Source organism: Rhagoletis pomonella, unplaced genomic scaffold (genome assembly GCF_013731165.1).
Source record: "Rhagoletis pomonella isolate Grant_MI unplaced genomic scaffold, Rhpom_1.0 Rhpom_scaffold_00003, whole genome shotgun sequence".
Lineage (NCBI taxonomy): Eukaryota > Metazoa > Arthropoda > Insecta > Diptera > Tephritidae > Rhagoletis > Rhagoletis pomonella.
Genome location: NW_023458557.1, coordinates 55,941,773 through 55,962,042, shown reverse-complemented (window position 1 = coordinate 55,962,042; position 20,270 = coordinate 55,941,773).

Here is a 20,270-nt window from a genome sequence, read left to right as displayed (position 1 = left end):
AAAACCAACGAATCTGGTGGCCGGAACGATAAAAAGCAAGGTATCTGAAAAAATAATGTTGTTAGCAACAAATAATTGTTTAATATAAATTATTTTACCTAAAATTGATGAAGAACGCGATAAAAACTGCACACAAGCAAAATCGACGCGAAAAATTGAAATGTCAAGAGTTGTCAAAAGCCTACAGCGCGCTGTCAAATAGAGATTTCGGCTAATCGATACTTTAAAGCGCTTCAAGCAAGTGAAGTAAAGCTGCCACTAGGCCAACTTTCATACATTTTAGTAGATTTTAAAAATTGTTTGACAGTTCTCAAAGCCAAGCAAGCAAAGCAAGCGTGCATTGGGCCAATACCTATAGTTTTTACCTAGCTCGTGGGACTGCGCAAAATTTTGACAGCTTGAAAATATATATACATATAAAGTTGTTGGCGGTATAAGGAGTCAAAATTAAAATGGAGAAAAGAACAAAAAGCGTAGGTTTGTTGTCAGTTATAAAATAAATCCAATTTATTTACGAATATTTGTTTATTCTTTTTATTGAAAGGCAACCACTCGGAAAAGCTTGTGTTAATTATATTGATAACAGAACCTGGCAGGTCGCACGGTGTCTAAATTCTCAAGTAACATAAAGTCCACAAAAGAATAAGTACGCCATGTATAAATTTTAACAATACACAAAAGTAGAGCTTTCGCACGAGCGTTTGTTTGGTTTTTCAACACCATTTGTAATTTTCTTTTAATAAAATCACGATTTGACAAATACTTAAATTTATTTATCTAATAATAGTACAGCACACAACCCTGAAATCTAAGAAAAAGTCTGAGGAAGGCCATTAAATAGCAGCACACAACCCCGTGCCCTCCTCAGGAGTGAATATAACTACAACAACAACGACTACTACAACAACAACCCAAAAAGGTTGGTTACTGTCTATACTGTGGTCCAGGCTCTTGACTAACACAACGCACCGCTCGCAATTCCTTTTCATTTTATTATGTATTTAAAATCAGTCGCACAGCTCACAATTGAAAATTTATATAAAAAAAAAAAATTGTTAATACTATAGGGTTAAGAGTTGACATTTCAGTCGCAGTTCAAAAGAGAGAAATGTCGAAATCGCTTCTACCTTGTTATGCCTTGGTCATAACTCTAATGTGGATACTTTTTTTCTCTTATTTCATCTCAATGGACTAAGGAAAGAAATTCGCTCAATATAAGTACATACGTTAAAAATGAAGTGCACAGAGCTTTACAATTTTATTAAGGAAAAGTCAGAAGTTTTGAAACAAGTTCACAGCAACGAAAAATATGACTGATTTTTTTATGTTATCTTGTATTTACATTTTTTTTTCATGAAACCTAGTGTACTTATAAGTACTGTGCCGTTCAATATTATTGCCGGTTGCTGTGTTACATTTACCAAAGGGCCCCCGTTTGCCAACGGAGATATCTGTCAGCCCTAAAATACGATCAATTTTTTTGTTTTTTTTTTACGATACATTTTTCCATGATGTCGCGGCAACACTGGTCATAAGCCTATTTTGTTAAACATAGCGCAGGAACAAAAAATATTATCTAATACAGTTGCATAACGGAATAAAAGGCAACCCCTGCCCCGATGTCTGAAGATACAGCTAAATCTACATTTATTTTAGGTAGTTTCGATTGTACTTTTTTAGTGATTATTTTGTCATAGCTTTGTAAATCTAAAGCTTTTAGTTACCCGTATATTTCCACGCATTTCCACGTTACATTACTAGCATGATTCAATAATACAAGGTTCGATAAACTGACAGTTGTCTCTCTCGCACCGCTCCCTTAGCAGTGTGAGAGTTTTGCTTCTTTGCAAATTTACTTGGAAAAAGTGTAGCTTTGCCGTGAAATAGAAGTATAAGCTTTTGTGCAATATGTTTATTTGTATATGCATATGAAGCACATTTAACTGATGAAAACATAAATTGTTTTTAAACTGGATGTTTACATAAATCTCATAGTAGTTTTATTTTAATTTTGAGTCCTTTTGCATTTTTTATTGCTAAATAGCACATAAATTACGTAATTCACGTAGATGTGTTAATATTTCGTTCAGTATTTCGTTTCAACAGCCAGATTTCCTGCAAATACATTAGAATTTACAAAAGGAATTTCACTTTGCCTACATTGCGTACTTTTCTACTACCATTTTCGCAACAATGGATTGAATTCTTCCCCTTTCTCTGTCCTTCGTAAATGCAACCTTTTGTAAGGGAGTGTCAAACCGCGGCTGTCAATAATTATCTAACCTTGTATTATTGAATCATGCATTACTAGTTGTGTTCTATATCTGGAATGGGCAGATTTTTGGCTCTTAAAGCAGTAAAAGAGTCAGCAAGTGCTACGAAAGATGTAAATAAGTTCTCTGAGTAAAGGGGGTGTAAAAAATACATCAAAAGCATCATATAGAATAGTATTGAGCAGGGCCGAAGAAAATAAGCAAGAAAAACTTAATTTTGAGCGCTGAGATAAGCACTAAAACATTGCTAAATATGCTTGCAAATATTCTCGCCAAACAGCACAAACTAAGTAAAGATTATGTTTTGCTTTTTATTCAGTTTATTTCAAGGATTGAAAAATTACAATGGACATACAAGTTTTGCTTGATATTCTCAAATAATAGGGATCTGCGTTGGTCGTTTTAATTTTTTAAATATCGTTATTCTCCATTTGAGATAAATTATTCTTATTCTCTTCAATTACACCAATGCCTTCCCGTAGATAGGGACATTCCGATACCATCAAAGTATCGATACCTACTTAAATGAGTTTACTCAAATCGCTATTTCGATACTACTTATATGAGTAAAGCGAACGTATCGATACCAACTTATATCGATAATTTTTCATGCAACAAAGCGAAGATAAATTTTCTGACTTTATCTGTGGCATACCTTTTGCGACACGTGAGTGGAAGATCGACCTATCTCGGCAGACAGTTCGAAAACGCCCTTTCTCAGAAAACTTTTCAAAAGCGCCCTATTTCAGAATTCGTTTCAAAACCGCCCTATCTCAAATATGTTCAATATACCTTCAGTTGAGGTAAGGGTGTTTTTGGATCAAATTCTGAAATAAGGCGCTCTTGAAAAGTTTTCTGAGATAGGTCGTTTTTTAATCAAATTCTGAAAAAGGGCGCCTTTTGAAAAGTTTTCTGAGAAAGGGCGTTTTCGAACTGGCTGCCGAGATAGGTCGATATTCTAGTAAAAATATATCCACACTTTAGATTTTGGCGGTGCTATTGCTTAAAGCAAAGTTTCTTCCATAGAAAAATATGGCCGACCATATGGCTCTTGCTCAAATCTATTCGATACAAGTACTTTTCTTTCGATACCAATTAGGTATCGAAACAACGAATCGAGTAAAAAAAGTAGTTGGTATCGAAACAAAAGTATTGAGTACATACTCGTATTTACTTGTATCGGAACATCCCTACCCGTAGACAGGAACCATTGATTTTAAATTTTTATATCCAAGCAGAAATACAATTGAGGTTACGGGTTAAAAAAAACCAAATCTTTTTTTATGTTATTATTTGTAAACATTGCTTTAGTCCAAGAAATGGAAAAGAAAAATTCATTTAGCCAAATTTTCTTAAGCAGTAGGACGAAATTTGCTACGCTTTCTACTATGGTTTGCTGAAGTTCGTTTGTGAAGAGTACACGATACTCTTGTTTTCTACAGAAATATATGCCCATTCCATTATTTCGTAAGGAAAAGTGACACAGCAGGCTGTAAAATATCAGATGTCAAAACTCCTTGGACACTACTATTCACACACACTAAATAATCGCAATTTATTTCTTGACCGTTTACTTAGAAAGTCCGTACTTACATAGCTGTGAACATTGAAATAAGCAAAATAAGCATTATCGTTAAAATTAAGCTTGGAAACCCTGAATAAGCAAAACAAGCAATTCCAAGCAAAAGTTTAAACTTTTCGGCCCTGGTAATACGCTGCTCTTCCCCCTTCATGCTGGCTATTGATGTTACCCCTCGTCTAGCACCTAAATGTGCAAAGCCGGCCCCTAAGTGCCCTCTCTGGTTTAGAAAATTGGTTTCTATATCTGTCCTAACTATGTGTGTACTTGTGTTGGCTAATAAACGATTGATTGTTTGTGCTTTAACAAATACAAATACTTCCAACTATAAGATATTAAAGTCAAAATATTTTTGTTGCTTTGGACAAAAATTACCAATAATTGAAGCGGGAAATATAATTAAAATGACTTAATGCAAGAGGATCTTTACTTTTATTGCATTCACAATATTTTTTGGTAAAAAAAAAACATTTTTTATTTTATATCACCACTAAGTGGCTAAATTACATTTAATAAGATTTCGTGTTCAACACTTCACCATTTGCGGGAGCGAGAACCGCTTTTGTTATAGCACAAGTTCTAGTCAGTAAGTAATAAGTCATTACAGTCATAAAACCAACGAAATTATTTATGGACACACTTTAAGTGTCCAAAAAAGTATATATAAATCAAAATGAAAATAAAACACTGGTAAAATCACCTTTCAAAAAGTTCAAATCGCACAGAATGCAACTTGTAAAAAACTGCGAAAAATTGCCATTCGACTTGACTTTTGTGCGGTCTTACTGAAAATACTCGAACGCGGTATGTATATATACTTATGTACATACATACATATGTACATACATACTAGGGATTTTGGGAATGTGGAATTTTAGACATCCGCGGATGCGAATGCGAATGTTAAGTATTTTTAAACAACAATTAGAATCTAGCATAATGGCGAGATCGTTGTTTAAACAGCGCTTACAAGCCAAACTAGATGTGTCAGGTTTTTCTAAAGCTTTTTAAAAAGAATTATTCATTCTCATTCCTTTGGCTGTTTCAGAATTTAGGGAATCTGTAACTTCATCAGCGTTTTTCGATTTTAGTTTTTGTAACTAATATATAGTACTTTCTTCTGCAACTGGTTTGAACAATTTCTGCTTATAGCGAACTAAATAGGTTGATATGGAAATAAATTAAATATTATTGTCCAGGAATGTAAATTTTGAACAAGATTTAGTTTTCAAAGTCGTGGCTGTCAGCGGAATCGGTTCAGAATATTGTTTTTGTTAAAAAAAAACACCCCGTTTTTTTATAAGCATTTGATTCTCAGATAGTTACGTAATTCTTATCTTTTTAAAGGTCAGTCCTATAGCTTTTTAATTATTTGTGCATCGATTCTCTTTATAGCCAGACGTTGACCATTTCTACTGCAAATCCCTATTGAAGGAGCTTACTCTTTGACTTTACTTAGCAAAGAAGGGACAGTTTTACCACTGAAGTTTTTAGCCAAGGATCCAATGTATATTTCTACCAAAAAAATATTGCACGAAAAGTAAACAAAATTACTGTTCTTTAAATTTTGACTAAAGATAAATTCCTCAAAGATCCCCACTTGAAATTATTGAAACTTTGGTTAAGAATTACAGTGCACACTTTCTTCTTTTGTGTCTAGTAGTTGTTTTAAGATTGGTCCAAAAAAATCATAATAAAGAAAGAAACCAACCCAGTTATTTAAAGAAGAGAAAACAAAAAATATTGTTAAAAAGACCATGTTCTCTTTGACGTACGTCAAAGGTCAAGTAGAAGTTGGAACTTGTATGACTGCCCATTGATAGCTCGGTTATATAGCTTAAGAAATAATGGCCCATAGTAATAAGCCCAAAATACAATAGCGCAGTGGCAGTGGCACTGACAGTTTATAAAATCAGCTGTTACTGCTAATATTGGCAGTCACTGCCGCAGCAAACACAATACGGCGTTGTCAGTGACTGCTTTTTTGACATTCCCTTTTGTTTGTTTACATTTTTGTTGTTGCCTTTTTGGCTTCAGTGACATCAACAGAAGTTGGCAGTGTTAGTGAATTTAGAATTTGGGCTAAACTGAGCAGTACTGCTAGCTGCCACTGCTGTATTTGAGTCGCTTCATTTCGAAAAACTGCCGCTGCCACTGTCACTGCGTTATTGTATTTTGGGCTAAAGTAGCAAATTAAAACTCATTCTTGTTAAAATACAGTTTTAAGTTTAGAATAGAGTTTTAAGTTTTGTTAATCATAGACATCTTAGAAACGGCTTTTTGTTAAGATGAGAGAGAACAGTGCTATCCATATGAAGTGAAAAAATTTACCCGGCAATATATAGAAATATGAGTACTTTAATTAGTTCACCCTGTGTCCGCTGCAGGATTGCGGATTTAGCAAGCCGGGAAGTCGCGGGTTAGAATCTCACTGCCAGGGAACATTTTTTATATATTTTTTTGTTCTTTCAAATATTATTTAAATTTTTGGTATTTAAATATAGTTGTTGTGCCCTTTTAAATTAAAATTAAACTCCAAAAAATTTGATTAATAAGGAAATTTTGATATGAAATACCATAAACAAAAATATATATGTAATAAAACTAAATTTAATAAAATAAAATAAGATAATGTTTATGTTAAAATAAAAATATAAAATAAATAAAATATAATAAAAATTGTTTGAAATCGCTCGGAGTGGGGACCGAACCTGGGTGCTATTGCGTTTACTACTTCAACAAAAAAAGAAAACTTAGAACCTTATTCTACTATTTTAAAACCGCGTTCTCCTCATTTTAAAGTTAAAATTCTGTTTTTGCCATAAAATGCATTTTAAGTTGAATATGAAAGAGTTAAAATGGTGATTACAATAAAACACAATTTTAATCGTTAAAACCTTTTTCTAACTTTTCTATGACTACGGGCCAGTATGTTTAACGATATTTTTATCAAAGTTGATAAATATGACCAGTGTTGCCAGAACTTTTTGGGCCGACCGGCTAGATTGGCAAAAAAAGCGGCTAAAAACGGCTAAAATGTTTTAGTGAAATTTCACATAGACTCTGGCAAAAAACGGCTAAAATGTTTTAGTGAAAATCCACATGCTTTATTTAAATAAATCGCAAGTAACGAAAGACTAGTTAACACCATTAATTTATATCGAGTGTATATTCCTCATCATCAAATGAATCACTATTGTATATAACACCTGAATTCATTAATTTTAAGGGATCGTCATCTACAGTAAAATTATGGCAGCATTTTTCTTGACGTTTTAAACCGTATCTTATATATAAAATAGCGTTTAACGTTTTAACGCACATTGGATTTCTTTGCTTAGTTTTTATTATATTCATTGAACTAAATATTCGCTCTACTTCTGCATTACTTATAGGCAAAGGTCAGCAAAAGGGTTTTCTCCTAGGGCATTTCGAAATTGATAAACTTCGGCCCAAAATTTTACAGTTGAGTGTAAATTACTCCAGGTATGTAACGTTAACCGTTGCCATTGCATCTCTATGGATGTTATTTCGTCGGCGTTATATTTGTGTTTTTGTTGCTGTAGTTGAACAAATACTTTTGGTTTAATTACTCTTAATGCATTTCCAACCGAAAAAAGTAAATTTTTTTTAGTGTGGCAATATTTGTAGGGAGGCGTTGGCGTAATTCCTTTATTAAAGTGATAATAAAATAGCGACCATTTTCTCGGCTTCGTGGTCAAAAGCGTTTGTGCTTACTTTTGTTTTTAAATACTCTTCAAAACTGTGATAAAACTGAGGAAATGGAGCAAGGTATGGTTCCAACGGGGAGCATATAGGACCAAATGTGTCCGCGCTAATAACCACTAGGGAGCATAGATGCGAAAGTAAAACATTGAGTTCATTAAAAATCTTCATTGGGTCTGCATTATTGCTTTCGCACAACTTGTTTACTTTTTGCACCTGAAAATTAGGCAAATAGTAAAATCGGCTAAAAACTTTTTAACTTTTTTTTACAAACCGGCTAACAAATCGGCTGCCGGCTAGATCGAATTTTCTCCGGCTAGTTGCTATCAAAACCGGCTAAATCTAGCCGGAAAACGGCTAAAATGGCAACGCTGAACATGACATTTGACCAGTTTTGTTACACGAATACTCCCACGACCACAGGCAAAAATATTGGGTATGTACAATTTGTCGCACTCGCAAAAGCTTCGAATCGATTATTGCGAATGCGAAAGCGAATGCGAATGTTAAAATAAATGCGGAAGATCCGCGGTTGCGAATGCGAATGCGAGTATTCGCAACAACCCTGATACATACATATGTATGTATGTTAAAGCCAAACTCTTTGATCACAGCCGAAAATGTACGCAAACAAAAAGACGCGAAAAAAAACAAAAACAAATTTATTTGTAAGTAACGGGCAAAAAAGCAATTAATTAAATATAATTAATTCTCATATGTTTAAAGTTAAGTAAAGTAAAAAGCACTCGCAAGCTCCGTAGCAGTTTTGTGCGTCTCTCTCTTTTCCCTCTTGTTATTATTATTTTCCCTTTAATGACGCGAATGTAAATTTTGTCGACGAAACAGCAGCCACAATACAGCAAAAGTGATTAAAAAGTTCCATTTAGATAAGTTATGAAAAAAGTACAAAATAAAACATTTTTGAACATTCACAATCTATCAAGGGGCAACAAATCATTTAAAACCACAACTGCGGCAGTATTATAAACCAACATTTACTGAAACAAGTACATACTTAATATTAAGCGTAGATAGGTGGTTTTGAGACAAGTGCTTGCACTTATGCGCCACTTCCTCTCTGCTTCCGCATCATCCCGTCTGCATTCCGGTTAGCAGCCAATTAACCGAATTAAAACGTATTTAAAATCACTAAGATCGCTTAAACAGGGAATGTAAAATTATGACTTCACTTCTACTTAATGTTGCATTCATGCGCTGACTCAAGTTTATGACACACACGTGAACTTTTCAATTTCAAGATTTTGTAATAGGTAATTAAGTTAATGGCGTATCAAAGTAGATTTTGTATTCTAAGAGTACAACAAAAACTTTAATTGCACTTGTACACACACTAAAAGCTATAGAAGATATGTTTAACTGATTTACAATCCAAGGGATCTAGAGTCGAGATTTTCTCCACATGTCCAAAGGCACTAGACTCCGTAATGTACTCGCAAAATCACCTACAGCACCTAGCTATATTCAAAAGGATAATGGGTCCTGGACTGACTCAAGTTCTGAAACCGTTAAATTTCCCTTAGATAATCACTTCCCAGAAAGCAACGAGGACACGTTATATGATCTAGAATCAGCAGCGGCTACAGCGACAGGAAAATCTGTTGGGCCATATCTAATTTCAAGCCCTATTAGACGCGAGGACCGGATGGAATATATCCGGCCCAGCTACAACACAGCATAGGACGTAGAAAGCTATGGCTAAAGACCATCTTCACCAGCTGCTTAAACTCGGTTACATTGCCGGAGTCTGGACAGAAGTCAAAGTAGTGTTCATACCGAAAGCAGGCATAACCTCTTATGCTAATCCTGGCGATTTTAGGCCTATCATCCTTTCTACTGAAGACTCTGTAAAGACTTCTGGAGACTTATATAAGACTATCGATTAACCCAGCTCTGTTATCTTATGCCCAATGTGCCTACGGCAAGGGCAGATCTACGGAGACGGTTTTAACGGTACCAAAAAGTTTGTTTTGCAGCAATAAAAGAGAGATGGTTTTTTCCAATTTATTAATTTTCGATGCGATCAAATAAGGTACATTATTTTTATAAGTACCCTTAATACATATTATAAATTGAAATAAAGAATGATATTATAAATATTATAAAATAAAACATTAAGTTATTATACATTTTGATTTTTCAAAAAGTGTATTTAATCGATTTGGCGAGTGCAGAAATCATGTAATCAAAAACCAATAGAATTCTACAAGTAAGTGCTACTTGGGTAACTGCTTACACGCAAAGCCCATTTAACAGATTCCTTATGTGACAACACTCCCACAACGCTAAGTAAGCATAACTGAGCTATAAACCTCTGCACAGAGCGAAAAGTAGCACAGAGCCTACATATAGGCAACTTTAATACAATCTCGAATGTGTGACTAGCATAGGGCTGCCATAATCCTGAACCCATCGACCAGGACACTTATTCCCTATAAATACAGCTTCTTTATTCTGGCGTTGCATTATTTTGGAGTACATATTTTCTTATATTCAGGGCTATCACTGAATCCATCGTAGTCCGAATTTTCGTAAAATCTACGAAGATGCTCATTCACGAATGAATTATTCGGGAATAAATTGCTTATGAATAAATTATAATTTAATTAATTTAATTTAATTAATTATAAAGAATAATTATTCGTGATTGTACTCGTTATTTTAAAGAATGAATAAAACGATTTACTTTTGTTTCTATTGTCATTAGTTGTCAGTTAGATGAATTTTGTTTACTGGAGCGGTAAGTAAAATTACTGGTATACATACATATATTGCGGTGTTTTATATTTTACAAATTAGTGATCCTTTTAACAAAGTTATGTAGTCGAGGTATAGGTTATGGGCAGTGATAATTCTCATTCAAATCAAATTAGCTACAACAATGTCAGAGACCAAATTGACATTAGAATCCGTGCAATACATTTGTACTGTTGTTCATATACGGTCAAGTCGAAAAAAAAGTTTCCTCGGAGTAACTGCTCATTGGATCGATGCGGATCTCGGCCGCCAATGCGGAACACCAGCTTGCAGAAAGTTTCCTGAAATTTATAAATATAAACATATGTATTGCGATATTACTGGATGAAGTTCAGGCTAATTAAAATGTGAATCGCGCGAAGATAGTCGCCGCAGTGGCTGATAATGGTACTAACTTCATCAAAGCATTCACATATTTTGGGGTATCAATTCCAAACTTAGAACTGAGAAATTTAGAAGAGGAGGTTTACGACGAAGAAGAAGATGAATTAATTGTTTGACGTGATTTGCCATTAGCGTGTTATTTTAGGTGTGCTGCGCATACGCTGAATTTGTGTGCTACAACAGATGCTCATCGAATTAAAACAGGTAATAATATCTACATCTCTATGTGCGACATAATAACATTGGAAAATGTAACGTCTTATGGAATTTTGCTGGACGCCCCAAAACAGTAGAGATCATTTAAAGTGTTTTAGAGCATACGCTTAGCAAACCTGGCGTTACAAGATGGAATAGCTCATATGACGCAATGAAGGAAATTTGCTCATTCGAAGAGAAAAACACTCACTAGCATATAGCTTTGTGCCTCACAAACAGCGTTGCCAGGTTGACGTTTTTAACGTCATTTGGACGTTTTTTGTGTCCTGTTGACGTTTGGACGTTTTTTGTATAAAAAATGACGTTTTTTAACTTCCCCGTAATTTTTCTCTATGCACAATATATTCAATGTATAGCGTACTATTTGCTTGTAGAGTAAGTACCTACGCTCACACTTTCAGCAAATTTGTTACTAAATCTTGTAAGTAGAACTGATTTGAATTATTTTCTTAATAAATCTTAACAAGCTTTGTTTTTGGCAGCAGGTGCCTCAAAAGATATTTATTCTTTGGACACATATGACTTAAATATGATGCAACAAAGTTTGAAATGTGGATTTATATTGTGTTAGTTGTATAATGAGCTAGGCTTTTATGAAAAAATAATAAACATTAAATAAACAAAAGAAAAACAGCCAAAATCGATCAAAATGTTGACGACTTAATCAGCTGATCACAAGTGTATGTATAAAATGATTTGTATATTAACGATCTCAAACTAGTTTACAATAGTGGTATTCACCAAATTGTTGTCAACAGTCGTTGCTTGAGCTCATCTGCTGTTTTGCCAGAGTGCCAGGCCACTTGCTCACTTTGGTGAATACCACTAATGAATTTTAAATGTGCTCTGTCAAAATGACATTTAAAGAACAACATACATGGAACAGACGGTTTTGGGTAAGAAATGACGTTTTTTCAGACCAAGAGGGACGTTTTCTCATGCCGAAAACCTGGCAACGCTGCTCACAAATTACACCAACGACGGCGAATACGAATATATAAGCGAATATATCACGTGTTCGTGAATTGCAGCGTACGACAGTAAAGCGGTCGCCGGTTAACCGCTGTCAAAATTAAACCCACAAAGGCATATGGAATGGCTCATAATTGCGACGGCAGCGTTTTTACCGCCGACGTTTTTCGGTTGATTTAAGCTTATTTCTATTTATACTGCCCAGCGGGGACGACACAACGTTGATTGAGTGTTGAATGTAGTAGGTTTTATTCTTTTCACAAGTTTGGTAATATTTTCATCCATTTTTATTTCCAGCACATCTACATACACGCACGCACTGAAAACTATGTACATATTTAATTTTACTGATACTTTTTTTTATGATACTTTTGAAATCAAAATGACAACTGACGGAAGCCGCCGTGTGCCGCAATTGTGTTTACTCTGATGGATTTCACTGCGGAAACTATACAACTGTTCACTTCCCGTTTTACGGTCGCCCGCTGTAATTTCTGGGTAGAGCTTGAATATTACGCATTTTATTTTCATGTATGATTCGAATAACGAATAATTTTTGTTTGAATAAACCAAATTATTAGGTTTATTCCACAAGCTACTCGAAGTCACTTCGAGTTACACATACGCGTTCCACAAGTAAGTTTTAGAATTTGTTTTATATACGCTAACAGTTTGAACTTTGCTCGAGTTTTTCTGCAAGTATCTTGTGGAGCAAACCTATTATTTACGAATAACGAAAACAACAATTTATTTATTTGTCATTCGTCATTCGAAAAAATTTTGCCCAATTCTGTATATAAGTGCATAAAAAAAAAAATAATGATTTCAGATGTCAACGATGACTCGCTTCACTTCGATAAGAAAATGGCTGAGGAACAACCAAACCGTTTAGCTCCCGCATGCCGCATGCAGACACGGACCCAATAAGACTTTGTCCGCCTTTCTGCGGAGCACCTCTTGAAGACAGACTGAGGAAATAATAGGTAGTTTTTGCGCAAATTGCCTGTCCATGACACATCGGACTGAGGTGTGTACGGGCGAAGAATGATGCCATCGATACCGCGAAATCACCACACAACGACGAATCCGAAGCTCCTCAGCCGGTCGACAGGAGACCATGGAGTCAGCAAGTTGCTAGTAAAGACGAATCCGAGCACGTATTTTCAATAAACGTGTCCGTTTCTGGAAGCGAAAGCAGGCCATTCCGTCCGGAAGGCGAGGCATCAGAACCCACAGGTTGGCTATCCATGCCACAAGTTTACGAAACTACGTTGGTGCCAGACCCGCGAGCAGCGTTTATACGTCAATAGAGACAGTGTATACTCACATCCTCCTAGCGGATCCAAACTTCTAAACATCGATTCCGATTTGCTTAGTATTGGGAGCCGATTATTATTAGTTCACTTGGTTGTGTCTCATTTCTTTTCCCTTTTAAATAAACATTGGTGCTACTGCGGGAGTCATTCATAGAAGCCCACTCACTTATTCGGACCAAGTCAGAGCTCTTTTTTATAACAGAAAATATGTCTCGCTGCTATACTAAGCCAACCCTGTAGGGAAACGAACTAGTGCGGAACTGGTTCGGTTCTTGTGCGTTTGGAACCATGACTAGTACGCGTTAATTCTCTTTTGCATGCTAGCGACTGGCGAATTTGACATTGCGATGTCCTAGGAAGTGTCAATTGTCCCCCATTGCATCCCTTTGGCTCTGGTTCCGAACCAGTTCTAAATTCGACAGATAAGATCTAGTTTGTTTTGCATCCTTTTTCTATAGTTCCGAACCAGTTCCAAATTCGACAGATGAGATCTAGTTCGTTCGGCATCCTCTTTTCTTTAGTTCCAAACCAGTTCCTAATTCGATAGATGAGATCTAGTTCGATCTGCATCCATTTTTTATAGTTCCCAACCTGTTATAAATTCGTCACCATAGATCTACATTTCTAATCAGGCTTGTCGAAACATTTCCCTTCTATATTAAATACGATCGGTTGAAGGAAGGAGAATACAATCACAAATGTTTAAACGCATTTATTAAAAATTGATAAACCACATTAGTAGTAGTAGTAGTATTAAACTTAAGTAGTAAGTAAAAAACAAAAGTGCGTTCTGCTTAAAAGTAAAAATATTAGTTCACTTTGTCTTACTTGTCTAAATTTAAGGTTATTGATTTTTAAGTACATTCAGTTATTTTTAAGCTTATATGTATATGAAGTACTTTGAAAGTTTTTGTCGTACTTAAATAAGATATAATTTTATTTTTCCCTAATTTTTTATAAAAATATGGTTAGTTCTACACCAAAAACCCCAAAAATCAGAGTTCCAAACCTTATGTAAAATTAAAGAAAACTCCGCAAATTTCCATCCAAATATTGCAATTTACACTCTTTAGAAAAAAGTTAAGTACGCAGTTCTTTAGCCCATTCAATTTTAGTACAACGAAGTGCAAGTTTGAGGTAGCTAGGACTTACCATTGATATTTAGCATTTTTTTTTTTGTTGTTTGGTAAGTCCTAGCTTCCTCATACTTGCACTTCATTAAACTAAAATTGAATGGGCTAAAAAACTGCAAACTCAACTTTTTTTCTAGAGAGCGTAAATAGAAAGTGAATTATTTTAATGAAATTTTCAGGATTTTCTTAAATTTTGCACAAGGTTTGGAACTCTGATTTTTGGGGATTTTGTTGTAGAGTTGACCACATTTTTATAAAAAATTACCGACAACTAAAATATTTAAAAAATAGTTGCCCGTATTCTCTCTCTGATCGCTCTGATTTTTGGGGATTTTGTTGTAGATTTGACACCATTTTTATAAAAAATTACCGACAACTAAAATATTTAAAAAATAGTTGCCCGTATTGTAAAAAATTCGTTGTACTTAAACTTTATTGACTGACTGTATTAAGGTAGCTGCGCTGGATTGCATAAAAAAAAATTAATTTGCTTTTCTTAAAAAAAAGGTAGCTTGCATTTTTAAATAAATTTAGTGAGAAAGTGGTAATTATTTTGACACTTTTTTTAAATGCTTCTTTTTCTGAAACTGCATTGACTTTCTCAATTGTCCTTCAGGATCTTGGCCTTTGTTTATGGAATCACTAAGTATAATGATTATTAAGCAACTCAAAAACTATACCAGCGTGATTACCGACGTATCCTTTTGAGAGGTAGCTGCACCCTTATAAAAGGAATAAGACCCAAACTTTTCAGGTCAAAATTTCAGTAGGCTGCGTCTGAATGGCCTTTTCAATTTTATAAATTATCATTACTTTTAAGTGGAAAAGTAAAACTCAAAATTAATAATATCTGCGCGAAAAAATAAAAATCATAAAATAATCATTACTTGTAATCCCAAAAATAAAAATCAAATAATAATTATTTCCGTTTGAGCGAAAAAATAAAATAATAACTCATAAAGTAATGATTAAATGCTGATTTAAATTATTTTACTCATAATGATTACCTTCCCTGCTTTTAAAATTTAAAATAAAATAGTTTAGTGAAAGTACCACATTTCACTGCTTTTGGACTGGTGCGGAACTAGTTACTATCGGGCTGGTTCGTTTTTGGCGAAAAAGAACTAGTACGAACATATAAATACTTGCATTATTTTTCCCGCCAATTAGTATAGCGAATTAGCCAAATTTCCCCTCAAAACAGCTCGCTGTTTGAGGGTTCGGCTCAATCCGTCAACAAACAGCGCGGTCATTCCAATTTTCACTTAATCGAGCACGGACGCCTATCAGCCACCACCCTTCATCACACACCAAAGGTAATATTGTAAAATAGTCTCCTAAACTAAAGGCTTTCAATAAACACCTAGCACGTAATTATTCATTTTAATCTCCATCTGTGTCTTTTTATTGCATTCTTTTCCTTAAAACATTGATGCCCTGCTGGAGTTTCGAGCCACATAAGCGTCACTGTTTCCATGGACCATCTTCGCCAGGAAATTCACAAGCCAGCATACTATAATACAGTCCACTATAAAACATTTACGGAATTGAGCTCACTTTGCAACAGCAACTAAAGCACTTTCCACAAAACGCCATAAAAACACAGCTGGAGCACCATAACCATACTTGCGGGAGGTTCTCAAATACACAATAGCGCTCCGCATTCACATACATAACTGGGCCCATAACCACACATTGGTCGAATTTTCAAAGGTACGTGGTTAACATTTCTGCACTTTTTTTTTGCACATACAACATTTACGTCAATCTTTGATACAGTGCTCATAGCCAATATTCCGCGCAATACAAAAAAAAAAACAACCGCGAGTGATTTTGTGGATTCAGTGCAATAACTGAATATCCTTTCTTGTTCAAATAAACAAGTGCACGGTCACTATTAACAGAACACCCCCCTGCAATGAAAAGCCAAACCAGTTAGAAGAAATACTAGTTCATTAACTAGTATGTGCCTACCAGTTCGACAATTTCGAAGAACTTAGGCGATTAGCGACATCTGCCTTTGAATTGCCAAAGCCAAAAATAAAACGCAATTAATTGCTTTTCTTACAAATGTCGGCTGTGGCGTCACGTGAAGACTACTGGTTCTGGTTCTGAAATCGCAGGTTCGAGGCCGCTTGGAGGTGGTTAAGATTTTTAAAGTTAAATAAATGTAAGTAAAAATAATTTATTCAATTTATAAATAAATAACAAATTTGAAAATCTAATTGCGTTGCAAAAAAACATTTAGGAAGAAATATAAAAACAAAGAAATTAAACAAAAATATTTTTTTTATTGAATTAAAAAATTACAATAAACAGCATAAACAAAAAAACAAATTTATAAAAAATAAAAATAAAATAAAAAATAGAAAATAAAAAAATTTTACCTGCGCCAGGATTTGAACCTGGGACCTCAGGCTTACCACGCGAGTGCTCTTCTCTGTCGGCCATTGTGACTGCTGGAGCGTCGCTTATGCTTTTCACGGGGCATGAATTGGCAGACTATCTCATCAACTGGTATGATGCTACTAGTATTTATACTAGTAGATGCTGATGCATAGCCTGACAATTGACATCTCGTAGGACATCGCAATGTTAAAAATGCCAGTCGCTAACATTGAAAAATGATAGAACGTGAACTAGTTCGGCTGAAACGCAAACCGGTAGAATTCTAGTTCACAACAAGTAGCTTTCCCTGCAGGGCCACTACAGGTTATTGGTGTAATCATTGACTTAAACGTCGGCACACATACTACATATTTTCTATAAAATTTCGTATTTCAAAAATCTTTCACATTTGCAAAGCACAGATTCAATTCAGTTGCACATTGTATCGGCTTTTACCTTTTGCAGATTGTTTAAATTGCCAACTCATCACACCAAAACACTTGTTTAAGTTTCGAGAAATTTTAACCTCATTTACTATTGCACTATTGTGATTGCACCTAAACAAGGATTTCACTTTCACTCCTGGAATTCCAGTTCTGCATCCACAAGATCACTATTTGCGCTGTAATATTACTTGGATCAAAAATTTCCTAACATATTATTCCATTGTACTTGGTTTGAGTTGGGTGGCGACCATCTTCTGCAAATACATACATATGTACATATATAAGTGAATCATACATACACACGCACGTACAAACAATAATAAATAAATAATCCTAATACGCCTGCATTTAATATTTTGGTGTTAAAATCTCTTTGATTGTGGTGGGTTTTTTCTTGGCTTTGCTTAGAGCTTTAGGAAAGGTTGTAATTATCGTAGCCTCTCTTAGTTTTAACACAACTATACCATAAAGCATGGATAAATTTATTCGCTTGGCAGACGCTGTGACAGAGTTTCATGTCGACTACAATGACACGGCTCAAGCTGATCACACTAAGTACACTCTTGCTATTTAGCAAGAGGAACTTAAAGCTAAGTGGAGGAAGGTAAAGACAGCGTATGAGGAGTTGGTTAATTCCGAGAGGTTGGACGCTGCTGGACTCTCCACTGTTACCCGAAACTACCTTAACGTTGTGGGAGCAAACGATTGAAAACAAATATGACATATCTAAGTGGGAAGACATGGATAAATTTCTCTCACTACGATTTCTAACGCTAGAAACCGTTTCAGATAGAAGAGGCATTAAACCTCACAATAGTATCCACACTGAAACAAACCAAAAAGGATTGAAGTCTTACCAAACGAGTGTAGCCGAGAAATTTTTGCAAGTTTTGCCAAAGCAACGAGCACAAATTACAAAGGTGCATTCGTTAAGAGCATTCACAGTTGCTTGAACTGTCTATCCTCTAGACATACGGTGTCAAGGTGCAGTAGCTCCTTCAATTGCAGAACCTGTCACCTGAGGCACCATACATCACTTCATGTTCAAGCAGTTCAACCAAAAGAAACTACTCCAACTAATAAGTCGAATCGCACATATGAAAGCGCACCTACGTCTGCGCAGGCTCAAGCAAGGCGTGATGCAAATGCAAATATTAATACAGTAAATAATGTTCAATCTCGTTTCGCTAACACGAGAAAAGCGGTTTTATTAGGAACGGCGCGTGTTAATATATTTTTCCATAGTACTAACTTTTCAGCCCGCGCTCTAATAGACTCCGGCTCAGAAGCCTCCTTCATTACAGAAAACCTTAAACGAAAAATTAACCTGCCTTCAAAGAGAATACGTGCCCAGGTATCAGGCATTAACAACAGTGTTTCTGCACAAGTAAAAGAAACGTGCGTCGTTCAACTGCGGTCACCCATTGACCCGTCAATCACGATAAATACGCAAGTCCTAGTTCTACCGCAACTCACCGGAAACTTACCGACTTGCGAAGTAAATTCTAAGACTAGGCAAGCGTTTCCGGACCTACTATTAGCGGACAAGAACTTCTTCAAAAATTAACAAGTTGGTCTTATCCTGGGCGGCGACATTTATGCCCAGATAATATTAAATGGTATTAAAAAGAACGTGTTAGGGACACTAGTTGCCCAAGAAAGGGTATTAACTGGCCACATGGAACCGATGTCCCCAACCTCCAAACGTGCATCTTTCTATAATGCGGTCTCATTAAATAAGCGGTTCATGTCCAGAGAAGGTGACGTAAAAAACAAAACTCCCAAGAAAGTGAAAAATTTGCGCATAAAAACGCCAAAACCACGGCGAATCTTTTTTTCTAATTTTTTAGCCGGGGGAGGGACTGAAGTTACACCTCAGAATAAGTCCAACTTTAAAGTAAACAAGTTACAAGACCCCACTACAAAGCCGAAATTCCACTTCTATAAAACCTAAAGTATTCCACTTTTTTCAAAACCCGCAAACTTACATAGAGTCCACTACATTTACATACACACGCGCGGAGAAAGTAGGGCGTACAAAACCGCTAACCTTTCAAGGAGTTGCTAGTTGGATAAAAGTATAGTTAGTTTCGCAAACAAAGAAATCATCTAATTACATAAGTATGTACATATATAGTTATACATACAAAATCGACCCAGCCTCATGTGCGAACATGTCTACACATAATTACACGTAAGCTTAAATTCAATTTTAAAATGGTCCCTCATGTTTCAAAAAAGGGTTTTCAGAAGATTTTCAAAATACCCATATCCAGTGAACATAATTTTACACAAAATATTGAATTTGAACGCATGGAGAAATTTATAAAAGGTACGCAGGCGCTTACATTGCGAGCAGTTACTAGTTAAAAATAAATAAAAAAGATTTAAGTAAATCAATCAATTTGGCAGTTTTTAACTCTGCAACTCCAAAGATATATTCCTTTCCTTGTGTGAAACGCAAAACACTTATAGTACTTATAAAACAAAAATATGAAGCTCAAACAGGCATAAGTGGTGTCACTTACCCCAAAGCGTCTAATATTGGCTGACGTGAAGGAGCAAAATATAATTAAACTTCCGCGTCATATCATTGATCCAACAGCCATGAGACTGCTACGGGCAGACGGTTACTCCATAGTGCTAGGAAGGATTAATCTTCCATGTCCTTTATGTCTGCTGGAAATACGCGAACCTTATAATTAGAACTGCAACAAGCAACACATTATGGCCTCAAACCACAACCTTACCACACCTACCCACCTACCTACCTACCACCACCACGACCCATTTCAAAAGGTAGCAGTAGACTTTGAATGCCTCATAAACCGAAACTTTTCAATGAAAATGTCACCATTCCCACGACAGCCGGTTCTACGTACCGGAATGACTCGGGTTTCACCCGACCAAGGGCTGTTGTTTCGGCGATCTAACCCCGTCTAGATCGGCGATACCCATTAATCATTATCCATCCATGGAGCAATACCTTGCAGCCGGATTGCTCCGCATCCTTCTTCTCCGGGCGGGCGTAGAGCCCAACCCCGGACCTGAAATTTACTTCT